Source organism: Giraffa tippelskirchi, chromosome 2, assembly GCF_054371585.1.
Source record: "Giraffa tippelskirchi isolate mGirTip1 chromosome 2, T2T-mGirTip1v1.2.pri, whole genome shotgun sequence".
Classification (NCBI taxonomy): domain Eukaryota; kingdom Metazoa; phylum Chordata; class Mammalia; order Artiodactyla; family Giraffidae; genus Giraffa; species Giraffa tippelskirchi.
This window is the reverse complement of record NC_137276.1, coordinates 148,748,740-148,762,926: the sequence shown is the minus strand read 5'-3', so window position 1 is coordinate 148,762,926 and position 14,187 is coordinate 148,748,740. Positions and strand designations below refer to the sequence as shown.

General features: G+C 38.1%; 1 protein-coding gene and 1 long non-coding RNA gene across 14 annotated transcripts in view; one reads left to right on the top strand and one right to left on the bottom strand.

Annotated features, from left to right (window-relative positions):
- The window catches only part of PEX5L (peroxisomal biogenesis factor 5 like), an 817,344-nt gene that overhangs the window by 473,048 nt on the left and 330,109 nt on the right, over positions 1-14,187 (top strand). The window lies entirely within an intron of this gene.
- Positions 410-9,343, bottom strand: LOC145538663 (uncharacterized). Its single transcript, XR_014077155.1, has 2 exons — positions 9,305-9,343; positions 410-702 (listed from the first exon to the last, which is right to left on the bottom strand). It is a non-coding gene; the product is annotated as an uncharacterized LOC145538663 (long non-coding RNA).

Here is a 14,187-nt window from a genome sequence, read left to right as displayed (position 1 = left end):
ATGCCTGATCAAATCTCAAGATATGACAAATATCCTCCAGATCGCTTCAGTGAAACCTTGGGGGGAAAAAAGGCTATGAAGGATATAGAGTAAGTTCATATATGGCCCATGGGTCACAATTATTAAGATCTTGATAGTTCTGTGAGAGGGAAAGGATGATTTTTCTAATGTTGGTAGTTGTAAGTCATTATCTCCTTTCAGTTGTTTATAGTTCTCTGTTCTTAAACACCGGTTAAAGCATAGCTTAACAGTGTTCTCAGGAAGCTTTTCTCTAACCAACTTGCAGATTTGTTTCACTAAGACATCTTTTAAAACATGGCCAGAGTTGTTCTGTTTCCTGGATTCATTATGCATGTAATATGTGTTTTATTTTTCTCGCTCCTGAAAGCAGAACCAGAGACAAGAACCAGAGTCCAAGTATTTATTTAGGCAATTCAAGAGTCAGGAAGGAGGGGGTGGTAAAAGTAAAACAGAGAAGAGAAAAAGTCAGTGTAACACTGTTTTTCAAGGTCACTGTTGGGAGCACTGGGATCTCAATTATACTGGGATTGTGAAACATGTACAGAATACTTCCAAGAATTTTCCAGTCAAAGGACAGGAAGCTGGGGTATTTTTCCTCTAACTTCCAATAGTTGAACGCAGTCAAAGTTGTTCAATGTTCTGTATTTCTGGATTATCCTCCTGAGAGACTGAATGGGACTCCTGCAGGTTTGGAAAAGGCAGGAAAAGTTTTCAAACTTCAAGTATGATGCCAACCATGTGCCGGTTAAGCCCTCACGCAGCTGTCCACTGCAGCTGCAGCTCTAACCAGAGGTGAGCTGAGGACTTGTGAGGCAGAACAACAAAAGCCTGTGATGCAACTTGTAAATGAGCTCTGAAGGCAACACTTCAAGGGAGTCATCCTACAGATGTTAAAACTATCTAGGACACTGCCCCTTGAGGTAATTGCTCCAAAAGAATAAGATTTATTTGAATCTTTAAATTGTGGTATTTGAAGAGGTAGAACAGCCTCGCTGTGTACTCCCAACTCCCCCACATAGTTTCTCCTATTATCAACATCTTACTTTAGTGTTGTGCATTTGTTACAACTAATGAACTAATATCGATACATTATTATTAGCTAAAGCCCATAGTTTGCATCCAGCTTAACTCACAGTACAGTTCTATGGGTTTTAAAAAACACATAACATCCTGTATCCAACTTTATAGTATCAACAGAAGTTTCACTGCCTAAAAATTCCCCTGCGCTTCAACTAATCATCTTCTTCCCTCCCCCAAATCCCTGGAAACCACTGATGTTTTTGCTATCTATATAGTTTTGCCTTTTCCAAAATGTGATACAGTTGGAAACATGTAGATGCAGCCTTTTCACACTGGCTTCTTTCACTTAGTAATATTCATTTAAAGTTCTTCTGTTTCTTTTGGTGACTTGACAGCTCGTTTCTTTTTATCACTAAATAATCCATTGTATGGCTATACCTTTGTGTTCATTTACTGAAGGACATTTGGTTGTCTCAGCTTTGGGGCAATTATGAATAAAACTGCTGTTAAGTATTGATTTGCAGGGTTTTGTGTGGACCTAAGTTTTCAATTCCTTTGGGTAAATACCTACAGGTGAAATTGTTGGACCATGAAGTCAGCCTTTATTTAGCTTTGTCAGAAACTGCCAAACTGTCTTCCCAAGTGCTGTACCACTTTGCATTCCCTTCAGCAATGAATGAGAGTGTCCAATGCTCCATATCCTTACCAGCATTTGCTGTTGTCACTGCTTTGGAATTAGAGGTGGTACACCATTATTGTTTCAGTTTGCAATTCCCTGATGGCATATATGTTGAATATATTTTTATATGCCTATTTGTGTCTTCTCTCTTTTTCTGCCTGCAATGCAGGAGACCCAGTTAGATTCCAGGGTTGGGAAGATCTGCTGGAGAAAGGGATAGCCTACCCACTCAGATATGCAGATGACACCACCCTTTTTTTTTTTTTTTTAGTTGGAGGCTAATTACTTTACAATATTGTAGTGGTTTTTGCCATACATTGATAAGAATAGGCCATGGGTTTACATGTGTTCACCATCTTGAATCCCCCTCCCACCTCCCTCCCCATCCCATCCCTCTGGGTCATCCCATTGCACCAGCCCTGAGCACTCATCTCATGCATCGAACCTGGACTGGCATTCTGTTCTACATATGATAATATACATGTTTCAATGTTATTCTCTCAGATCATCCAACCCTCACCTTCTCCTACAGAGTCCAAAAGACTGTTCTATGCATCTGTGTCTCTTTATCTGTCTCGCATATAGGGTTATCGTTACCATCTTTCTAAAGTCCATATATATGCGTTAGTATACTGTATTGGTGTTTTTCTTTCTGGCTTACTTCACTCTGTATAATGGGATCCAGTTTCATCCACCTCATTAGAACTGATTCAAATGTATTCTTTTTAATGGCTGAGTAATATTCCATTGTGTATATGTACACAGCTTTCTTATCCATTCGTCTACCGATGGACATCTAGGTTGCTTCCATGTCCTGGCTATTGTAAACAGTGCTGCGATGAACATTGGGGTACATGTGTCTCTTTCAATTCTGGTTTCCAAGGTGTGTAAGCCCAGCAGTGGGATTGCTGGGTCATATGGCAGTTCTATTTCCAGTTTTTTAAGGAATCTCCACACTGTTCTCCATAGTGGCTATACTAGTTTGCATTCCCACCAACAGTGTAAGAGGGTTCCCTTTTCTCCCCACCCTCTCCAGAATTTATTGCTTGTAGACTTTTGGATACCAGCCATTCTGACTGGCATGATATGGTACCTCATTGTGGTTTTGGTTTGCATTTCTCTAATAATGAATGATGTTTCATGTGTTTGTTAGCCATCTGTATGTCTTCTTTGGAGAAATGTCTGTTTAGTTCTTTGGCCCATTTTTTTGATTGGGTCGTTTATTTTCTGGAATTGAGCTGCTGGAGTTGCTTGTATATTTTTGAGACTAATTCTTTGTCCATTGCTTCGTTTGCTATTATTTTCTCCCATTCTGAAGGCTGTCTTTTCACCTTGCTTATAGTTTCCTTTGTTGTGCAAAAGCTTTTAAGTTTAATTAGATTCCATTTGTTTATTTTTGCTTTTATTTCCAATATTCTGGGAGGTGGGTCATAGAGGATCCTGCTGTGGTTTATGTCAGAGAGTGTTTTGCCTATGTTTTCCTCTAGGAGTTTTATAGTTTCTGGTCTTACGTTTAGATCTTTAATCCATTTTGAGTTAATTTTTGTGTATGGTATTAGAAAGTGTTCTAGTTTCAGTCTTTTACAAGTGGTTGACCAGTTTTCCCAGCACCACTTGTTAAAGAGATTGTCTTTTCTCCATTGTATATTCTTGCCTCCTTTGTCGAAGATAAGGTGTCCATAGGTACGTAGATTTATCTCTGGGCTTTCTGGTTTTTTTCCATTGATCTATATTTCTGCCTTGTGCCAGTACCATACTGTCTTGATGACTGTGGCTTTGTAGTAGAGCCTGAAGTCAGGCAGGTTGATTCCTCCAGTTCCATTCTTCTTTCTCAAGATTGCTTTGGCTATTTGAGTTTTTTTGTATTTCCATACAAACTGTGAAATTATTTGTTCTAGTTCTGTGAAAAATACCATTGGTAGCTTGATAGGGATTGCATTGAATCTATAGATTGCTTTGGGTAGTATACTCATTTTCACTATGTTGATTCTTCCAATCCATGGACATGGTATATCTCTCCATCTATTTGTGTCCTCTTTGATTTCTTTCATCAGTGCTTTATAGTTTTCTATATATAGGTCTTTTGTTTCTTTAGATAGATAAATTCCTAAGTATTTTATTCTTTTCATTGCAATGGTGAATGGTATTGTTTCCTTATTTGTCTTACTGTTTTCTCATTGTTAGTGTATAGGAATGCAAGGGATTTTTCTGTGTTAATTTTATATCCTGCAACTTTACTATATTCATTCATTAGCTCTAGTAATTTTCTGGTAGAATCTTTAGGGTTTTCTATGTAGAGGATCATGTCATCTGCAAACAGTGAGAGTTTTACTTCTTCTTTTCCTATCTGGATTCTTTTATTTCTTTTTCTGCTCTGATTGCTGTGGCCAAAACTTCCAAAACTGTGTTGAATAGTAGTGGTGAGAGTGGGCACCCTTGCCTTGTTCCTGACATTGGGGGAAATGCTTTCACTTTTTCACCTTTGAGGATAATGTTTGCTGTGGGTTTGTCATATATAGCTTTTATTATGTTGAGGATTGTTCCTTCTATTTCTGCCTTCTGGAGGGTTTTTATCATAAATGGATGTTGAATTTTGTCAAAGGCTTTTTCTGCATCTATTGAGATAATCATACGGTTTTTATCTTTCAATTTGTTAATGTGGTGTATTACATTGATTGATTTGTGGATATTAAAGAATCCTTGCATTCCTGGGATAAAGCCCACTTGCTCATGAAGTATGATCTTTTTAATTTGTTGTTGGATTCTGTTTGCTAGAATTTTGTTAAGGATTTTTGCATCTATGTTCAACAGTGATATTGGCCTGTAGTTTTCTTTTTTTGTGGCATCTTTGTCTGGTTTTGGTATTAGGGTGATGGTGGCCTCATAGAATGAGTTTGGAAGTTTACCTTCTTCTGCAATTTTCTGGAAGAGTTTGAGTAAGATAGGTGTTAGCATATCTCTAAATTTTTGGTAGAATTCAGCTGTGAAGCCATCTGGTCCTGGGCTTTTGTTTGCTGGAAGATTTCTGATTACAGTTTCGATTTCTATGCTTATGATGGGTCTGTTAAGATCTTCTATTTCTTCTTGGTTCAGTTTTGGAAAGTTATACTTTTCTAAGAATTTATCCATTTCTTCCAAGTTGTCCATTTTATTGGCATATAGCTGTTGGTAGTAGTCTCTTATGATCCTTTGTATTTCTGTGTTGTCTGTTGTGATCTCTCCATTTTCATTTCTAATTTTGTTGATTTGATTCTTCTCCCTTTGTTTCTTGATGAGTCTGGCTAACGGTTTGTCAATTTTATTTATCTTATCAAAAAACCAGCTTTTAGCCTTGTTGATTTTTGCTATGGTCTCTTTTGTTTCTTTTGCATTTATTTCTGCCCCAATTTTTACGATTTCTTTCCTTCTACTAACCCTGGGGTTCTTCATTTCTTCCTTCTCTAGTTGCTAGGTGTAGAGTTAGGTTATTTATTTGACCTTTTTCTTCTTTCTTGAGATAAGCCTGTATTGCTATGAACCTTCCCCTTAGCACTGCTTTTACAGTGTCCCATAGGTTTTGGGTTGTTGTGTTTTCATTTTCATTCATTTCTATGCATATTTTGATTCCTTTTTTGATTTCCTCTGTGATTTGTTGGTTATTCAGAAGCGTGCTGTTTAGCCTCCATATGTTGGAATTTTTAATAGGTTTTTTCCTGTAATTGAGATCTAATCTTACTGCATTGTGGTCAGAGAAGATGATTGGAATGATTTCAATTTTTTTGAATTTGCCAAGGCTAGATTTATGACTCAGGATGTGATCTATCCTGGAGAAGGTTCTGTGTGCACTTGAGAAAAAGGTGAAATTGATTGTTTTAGGGTGAAATGTCCTATAGATATCAATTAGGTCTAGCTAATCCATTGTGTCATTTAAAGTTTGTGTTTCCTTGTTAATTTTCTGTTTAGTTGATCTATCCATAGGTGTGAGTGGGGTATTAAAGTCTCCCACTATTATTGTGTTATTGTTAATTTCCCCTTTCACACTTGTTAGCATTTGCCTTACATATTGTGGTGCTCCTATGTTGGGTACATACATATTTATAATTGTTATATCTTCTTCTTGGATTGATCCTTTGATCATTATGTAGTGTCCTTCTTTGTCTATTTTCAAGTCTATTTTATCTGAAATAAGTATTGCGACTCCTGCTTTCTTTTGGTCTCCATTTGCGTGAAATATCTTTTTCCAGCCCTTCACTTTCAGTCTGTATGTGTCCCTTGTTTTGAGGTGGGTCTCTTGTAGACAGCATATATAGGGGTCTTGTTTTTGCATCCATTCAGCCAGTCTTTGTCTTTTTGTTGGGGCATTCAACCCATTTACATATAAGGTAATTATTGATAAGTATGGTCCCGTTGCCATTTACTTTGTTGTTTTGAGTTCGTATTTATACACCCTTTCTGTGTTTCCTGTCTAGAGAAGATCCTTTAGCATTTGTTGAAGAGCTGGTTTGGTGGTGCTGAATTCTCTCAGCTTTTGCTTGTCTGTAAAGCTTTTGAATTCTCCTTCATATCTGAATGAGATCCTTGCTGGGTACAGTAATCTGGGTTGTAGATTTTTCTCTTTCATCACTTTAAGTATGTCCTGCCATTCCCTTCTAACCTGAAGAGTTTCTATTGAAAGATCAGTTGCTATCCTTATGGGAATCCCCTTGTGTGTTATTTGTTGTTTTTCCCTTGCTGCTTTTAATATTTGTTCTTTGTGTTTGATCTTTGTTAATTTGATTAATATGTATCTTGGGGTGTTTCGTCTTGGGTTTATCCTGTTTGGGACTCTCTGGGTTTCTTGGACTTGTGTAACTATTTCCTTCCTCATTTTAGGGAAATTTTCAACTATTATCTCTTGAGTATTTTTTCATGGCCTTTCCTTTTATCTTCTTCTTCTGGGACTCCTATGATTCAAATGTTGGGGCGTTTCATATTGTCCCAGAGGTCCCTGAGGTTTTCCTTATTTCTTTTGATTCTTTTTTCTTTTTTCCTCTTTGCTTCATTTATTTCCACCATTCTATCTTCTACCTCACTTATCCTATCATCTGCCTCCGTTATTCTACTATTGGTTCCCTCCAGAGTGTTTTTTATCTCATTTATTGCATTATTCATTATATATTGACTCATTTTTATTTCTTCTAGGTCCTTGTTAAACATTTCTTGCATCTTCTCAATCCTTGTCTCCAGGCTATTTATCTGTAACTCCATTTTGTTTTCAAGATTTTGGATCATTTTTATTATCATTATTCTAAATTCTTTTTCAGGTAGATTCCCTATCTCCTCCTCTTTTGTTTGGTTTGATGGGCATTTATCATGTTCCTTTACCTGCTGAGTATTTCTCTGCATTTTCATCTTGTTTACATTGCTGTGTTTGGGGTGGCCTTTCTGTATTGTGGTAGTTTGAAGTTTCTCTTTATTGTGGAGGTTCCTCCCTGTGGGTGGAGTTGGACGATTGGCTTGTCAAGGTTCCCTGGTTAGGGAAGCTGGTGTCAGTGTTCTGGTGGGTGGAGCTGGATTTCTTGTCTCTGGAGTGCAATGGAGTGTCCAGTAGTGAGTTTTGAGATGTCTATGGGTTTGGTGTGACTTTGGGCACCTGTATATTGATGTTCAGGGCTATGTTCCAGCATTGCTGGAGAATTTGCGTGGTGTATCTTGCTCTGGAACTTATTGGCTCTTGGGTGGAGCTTGGTTTCAGTGTAGGTATAGACGCTTTTGGATGATCTCTTATTAATTAATGTTCCCTGGAGTCAGGAGTTCTCTGGTGTTCTCAGGTTTTGGGCTTAAGCCTCCTGTGTCTGGTTTTCAGTCTTATTCTTACAGTAGCCTCAAGACTTCTCCATCCATAGAGCACTGATAATAAAACTTCTAGGTTAATGGTGAAAAGATTCTCCACAGTGAGGGATACCCAGAGAGGTTCACTGAGTTACATGGAGAAGAGAAGAGGGAGGAGATAGATAGAGGTGACCAGGAGGAGAAGAGGGAGACTCAAACGGGGAGAGAGCAATCTAGCCAGTAAACAATTCCGTATGTGCTTTCCACAGTCTGGAACCCTCAGAGAGGTTCACGGAGTTACATAGAGAAGAGAAGAGGGAGGAAGGAGATAGAGGTGAGCAGGAAGAGAAAGGGGGGAATCAAAAAGAGAGAGAGAGATCTGGGCAGTACTCTGTTCCCTAAGTGTTCTCTGCAGCTCAGAACACCCACAGAGATTCACAGAATTGGGTTGAGAAGAGAAGGAGGAGGGGGGAGATAGAGGTGCCCTGGGGGAGAAGAAAGAGAGTCAAAAGGGGGAGAGAGTAATCAAGCCAGTAATCACACTCCTAAGTAAAAATGGGTACTGAAGATTGGATTTTTAAATGTACAAAATTGATATCAAATACTATAAAACAAAGATTAAAAATCTAGAGTAGAGGTTAGACTCTTAAAAATACAATGTTAAAAAAAATCACAAAAAGTATAAGAAATATATATGAAGTTTGCTTTAAAAATAGGGTCTTTTTTTTTTTTTGCAAGGTAGTAGTGGGTTATAAAAATGAAAATTAAAGGAGTAATAGAGGACTTTAAAAAAAGAAAAAAATTTAAAAAATGATAATAGTAAAAATATATCTAGGACTTTCTCTGGAGCTGTTGTGGGCAGTGTAGGGTCAGTTCAATTTCAGATAGTTCCTTGTTCCTGCATTTCAAGATCTATAGGCCCCTTCCAGTGTAGTCGGTGTTAACTACAGGGATTTTAATCTGTTGGACCTGTCACTTCCAAAGCGGTTCCCTCTCTTTATTTGGCTTCTGTTTGCAGGCTCCGGTGGCTTCTGTTCCAGGTAAATTGATCTCAGCTCTGGTTCTCTGTATTCACCAGTTCTCTGGATTTTAGGAAGACCGTTTGCTCTATAATTTCAATTATTTGATGGATCTAAGACATGTCATTGTTTTTCCAACTTGTTCAGTGTTTTTCTTGTGAGAATTGGAGTGGAAATTTCCAAGCTTTTTACATGTCAGAATTCACAAAATATATTTTAACAACTTTATGAATTATAGTTTACATTATAAAATGTATGGATTTTAAGTGAACAAATAAGTGATTTCTAGCAACTTTACTGAGTAAGGCAACCATTACCTGATGTGAAAAGCCCTCTTTGGAAAAGACCCTGATTGAGGAAAGATTGAGGGCAGGAAGAGAAGTGGGCAACAGAGGATGAGATGATTGGATTGCATCATGGAATCATTGGACATGAGTTTGAGCAAACTCCAGGAGATGTGAAGGACAGGGAAGCCGTGAGTGCTGTAGTCCATGGGGTCGCAATGAGCTGGACAAAACTGAGTGACTGAACACCACCACCACCATAAGTCAGTTTTAAAGCATTTTCATCTCCCAAGTTGAGGAGTTTGTTTTTAATGTTTCCATGCTCCCCACAGACATTCTCCCACATATGAAGACTTAAATGTCTTTGCTACTTTTCAACCAACATTTTATTATATCTACTAAAATACTGTTTGCTGGAACTCTTCTGATTACAAACCTTGTTTTCCTCAGAGATTAGATTTGAAATTTAAAGACCCTACATTGCCACTTACTTTTATCACCTTAGGCCGTTCATCCCAACTCCAGATTTCCTGAGAAAAGAAAGCAGAAATTATTTATCTTGATATTCCCTGCAGTTAGCAGAATAGTTGGCACATGGATGGTGATCAATAAACATTTGTGGACGAACAAATCTGGACTTGGTGTCAAGATTCATGAAATGGTGGGATTGGACTAGATTAGGAGGTATGTTCATGGATATATGGTGGGTATAGGAATGCCCTGATAAGGTCTGAAAATTTTTGTTGGCGTAGCCTTCATGAAATTTTCAAAAGTTTCAAGGCCCAAAGGGGTGAAGAACAATGGACTCAGTGATATCCAAGAACTTTTCCAAATCAAACATTCTGCCAATCAACGTATATTATATTTCCTGTTCCTAACTCAGGATTTTTATAAACTGGATGTTATGTAACTAAGAGCATTTTGACATTTGATTTTAGTTGTTAGAAGCTTAACTATTATACCACGCATCTGAATTTATGCAAGCACTGGTAAAATGTGGAATCCACACTACTTAGGCTTGAAAACTGCAAGGTTCTAGTTCCCCTAAATCTAAATCTTGGGATCTTACCACTTCTAGCTGACCGTAAAAATGAAGGAGGTTGAGGGCTGAAGGAAAAATAAATGACGAGGTCTACAAATCAGACCCAGGCTTCCTTATCCAAATAGTTGCATGTGCAGAAGAGGTAGAAATGAGAGTTTAGTTTGCCTAGCCAGGCTCTGTTTAGACCTGCTTATCACTTTAAAACAAGAAACAGGATGTAGAACATAGGTTCATTCCTTAGAAGACCATCATGAATTAGGCTGCAACTCTTCATTTTTTAGAGAGCAAGTAGGTAGGTGAGCTAAGAAGAGGGTGGATAGTAGAGGCAGGTCTGATGTGGAGAGAAAAGACTGAAGGTCTCTCTGTCCTACCCTGACCATTGGACTTACTTTGACTGATAGGCTGTCATTCATCACTCAAGCATCCTTTTGCCTTGAGCATGACTTCAGTTTGACAAATGCTTTGTTATTGTAACAAATGCTTTGTTGTTCTTGCTGTATATAACCTTTCCTTAGACCAACTTCTATAGCATTTCCACGTGTCCTCACTCAACCATGCAGTCATTACTAACACCTAGACTCTTGATACATTAGATTTATACCTAATTATTTTTTTTAATCACTCTACCAAACATAAACACACACACAACATTTTACTAACAGGTAGTTGATAAATATTTATTAAATGAATGCTGCGTGTCAGTTCTTCGCATCAGGCGGCCAAAGTATTGGAGCTTCAGCATCAGTTCTTCCAATAAATATTCAGGATTGATTTCCTTTCAGATTGACTGGTTTCATCTTGCAGTCCAAGGGACTCTCAAGAGTCTTCTCCAACACCACAGTTCAAAAGCATCAATTCTTCGGCACTCAGCCTTCTTTACGGTTCAACTCTCACATCCATACATGACCACTGGAAAAACCATAGCTTAGACTAGAAGGAGCTTTGTCAGCAAAGTAATGTCTCTGCTTTTTAATATGCTGTCTAGATTGGTCATAGCTTTTCTTCCATGGCTGCGGTCACCATTTGCAATGATTTTGAAGCCCCAGAAAATAAAATCTGTATTAAAAATGCTTATTACAAATATTATTTTTAAGTGGGAAAATATTTAAATGTTGAAAAAAGTAAATGCAAAACTGTATGCATACTGTAATTACAATTACATAAATAAACATATATTAAGGTGAAATTGCCAGAAAGAAATATGACAAAATGTGGCCAATAATGGTTCAGTAACTCATGAGTATCTCTTTTTTCTTTATTTGCCAATTTTTCTCATTCATATTTAGGGGTTATTGATATTTGAAGGACACCCAGCAAATGGTATGATAGGAAACCCTAGTGGATTGCCCACCATGGAGCCCTTCAATACCCTCAACCTCCTGAAATCTTCCTTTCGGACTCAGTATACCCCTGAGTCATTGTGCAGCCTGCATCAACCAGAGGGCTATCTCATTAAAACTAGAAAATAGAATGGCCTAACATAAGGTTTTGGAGAAGGCAATGGCACCCCACTCCAGTACTCTTGCCTGGAAAATCCCTTGGATGGAGGAGCCTCGTAGGCTGCAGTCCATGGGGTTGCGAAGAGTCGGACACGACTAAGTGACTTCACTTTCACTTTTCACTTTCATGCATTGGAGAAGGAAATGGCAGCCCACTCCAATGTTCTTGCCTGGAGAATCCCAGGGACGGGGGAGCCTGGTGGGCTGCCGTCTATGAGGTCGCGCAGAGTTGGACACAACTGAAGCGACTTAGCAGCAGCAGCAGCAACAACATAAGGTTTTCTATGCAGGATGTCTGCCTCTAACCTCTGCCCTTTGGCATAGATTATAGTCTTTCAGACATCCCTAATCAGAGGTTTTAGATCCATATTTATTTGGAATCTCTGTTATGAAATAGCTATTTTTCCCATGAGGAGACCTAAATTAAAAGATGAGCATTTGAGATCCTAAACTCTTTTCCCAGATAATGTGGGAAATCTCCTTGTGTGGAAGCAAGAAAATAGCTGATGCTAACCCTAGCAATGCACAAAGTGTGCAACTTTTAACTACTGCAAGATTAATAGACTGATTATGACCTTTTTCCTGCTGGGCACTAAGAACCTGCAGGCATTTTTCTTTTTCAAAAGTTAGATAATAGCTCCTGTTGTTCCTTCTTTTAATTTCACAAAATAGCAAATCCCTGTAGTCCTGAGTGATTTAGCCAAGTAAGCAATTATAGGAGATTGCTGGATCCATCTGCTTTTCCCCAGTAGATTTGAAGATGAGTTGAGTATGTTCAGTTTTTTCATTCTTCCAAAAAATCAATCAAACTCCTACTGCTTTGTAAGGTCACTGAATACCTCCTGCAAGCTCCTTTAAGAATTCAAGTTGGGAAGCTTCTTAAAACAGCAGCCTGTTACATTAGTCAGGTTTCCTTTGGTTGCACATGGAAGAAGCCCCTCACATTAGCTAATGCAAAAAATTTAAAAAAAAATTAAAGAGTAGGCGCTATTTAATAGTTCACATAACAAAAAAAGTCTAAGATGTAAGATGTCATCAAATATCTCTCTCTTTCTCTCAGCAATATGTTTCTCTATGTTAGCTTTATTCACCACAGGCTCAAATGACTGCCTCTACCAAGCTTCAGGCTCATGTCATCCTTGCATGTGATCTTAGAAGGAAAGAGGTTCTCTCCTCCCAGCATGTCATAAACTCTGCAAAAACGTTGGCCCTTTTTAATGCACATACAGCCTGAGTGTGGTTCAGGATGGACAGATACTCTAATAATTGACCAACCTAGATTAGATACATCTTAATAGGAATCACAGTGGTGTGATCACTCACCTAGAGTCAGACATCCTGGAATGTGAAGTCAAGTAGGCCTTAGGAAGCATCACTACGAACAAAGCTAGTGGAGGTGATGGAATTCCAGTTGAGCTATTTCAAATCCTGAAAGCTGATGCTGTGAAAGTGCTACACTCAATATGTCAGCAAATTTGGAAAACTCAGCAGTGGCCACGGGAATGGAAAAGGTCAGTTTTCATTCCAATCCCAAAGAAAGTCAATGCCAAAGAATGCTCAAACAGCGCACAATTGCACTCATCTCACACACTAGTAAAGTAATGCTCAAAATTCTCCAAGCCAGGCTTCAGCAATACGTGAACCATGAACTTCCAGATGTTCAAGCTGGTTGTAAAAAAAGCAGAGGAACCAGAGATCAAATTGCCAACATCTGCTGAATCATCAAAAAAGCAAGAGAGTTCCAGAAAAACATCTATTTCTGCTTTATTGACGATGCCAAAGCCTTAGACTGTGTGGACCAGAACAAACTGTGGAAAATTCTGAAATAGATGGGAATACCAGACCACCTGACCTGCCTCTTGAGAAACCTGTATGCAGGTCAGAAAGTAACAGAACTGGACATGGAAATTCAACATCCATTTATGATAAAAACCCTCCAGAAAGCAGGAATAGAAGGAACATACCTCAACATAATAAAAGCTATATAATTGACAAACCCACAGCAAACATTATCCTCAATGGTGAAAAATTGAAAGAATTTCCCCTAAAGTCAGGAACAAGACAAGGGTGCCCACTTTCACCACTACTATTCAACATAGTGCTGGAAGTTTTGGCCACAGCAATCAGAGTGGAAAAAGAAATAAAAGAAATACAGATAGGAAAAGAAGAAGTAAAACTCTCACTGTTTGCAGATGACATGATCCTCTACATAGAAAACCCTAAAGATTCTACCAGAAAATTACTAGAGCTAATCAATGAATGTAGTAAAGTTGCAGGATATAAAATTAACACACAGAAATCCCTTGAATTCCTATACTCCAAGAATGAGAAAACAGAAAGAGAAATTAAGGAAACAATACCATTCACCATTGCAACAAAAAGAATAAAATACTTAGGAATATATCTACCTAAAGAAACAAAAGACTTGTATATAGAAAACTATAAAACACTGATGAAAGAAATCAAAGAGGACACAAACAGATGGAGAAATATACCGTGTTCATGGATTGGAAGAATTAATATAGTGAAAATGAGTATACTACCCAAAGCAATCTATAGATTCAATGCAATCCCTATCAAGCTACCAATGGTATTTTTCACAGAACTAGAACAAATCATTTCACAATTTGTATGGAAATATAAGAAACCTCGAATAGCCAAAGCAATCTTGAGAAAGAAGAATGGAACTGGAGGAATCAACCTGCCTGACTTCAGGCTCTACTAGAAAGCCACAGTCATCAAGACAGTATGGTACTGGCACAAAGATAGAAATATAGATCATTGGAACAAAATAGAAACCCCAGAGATAAACCCACGCACCTATGGACACCTT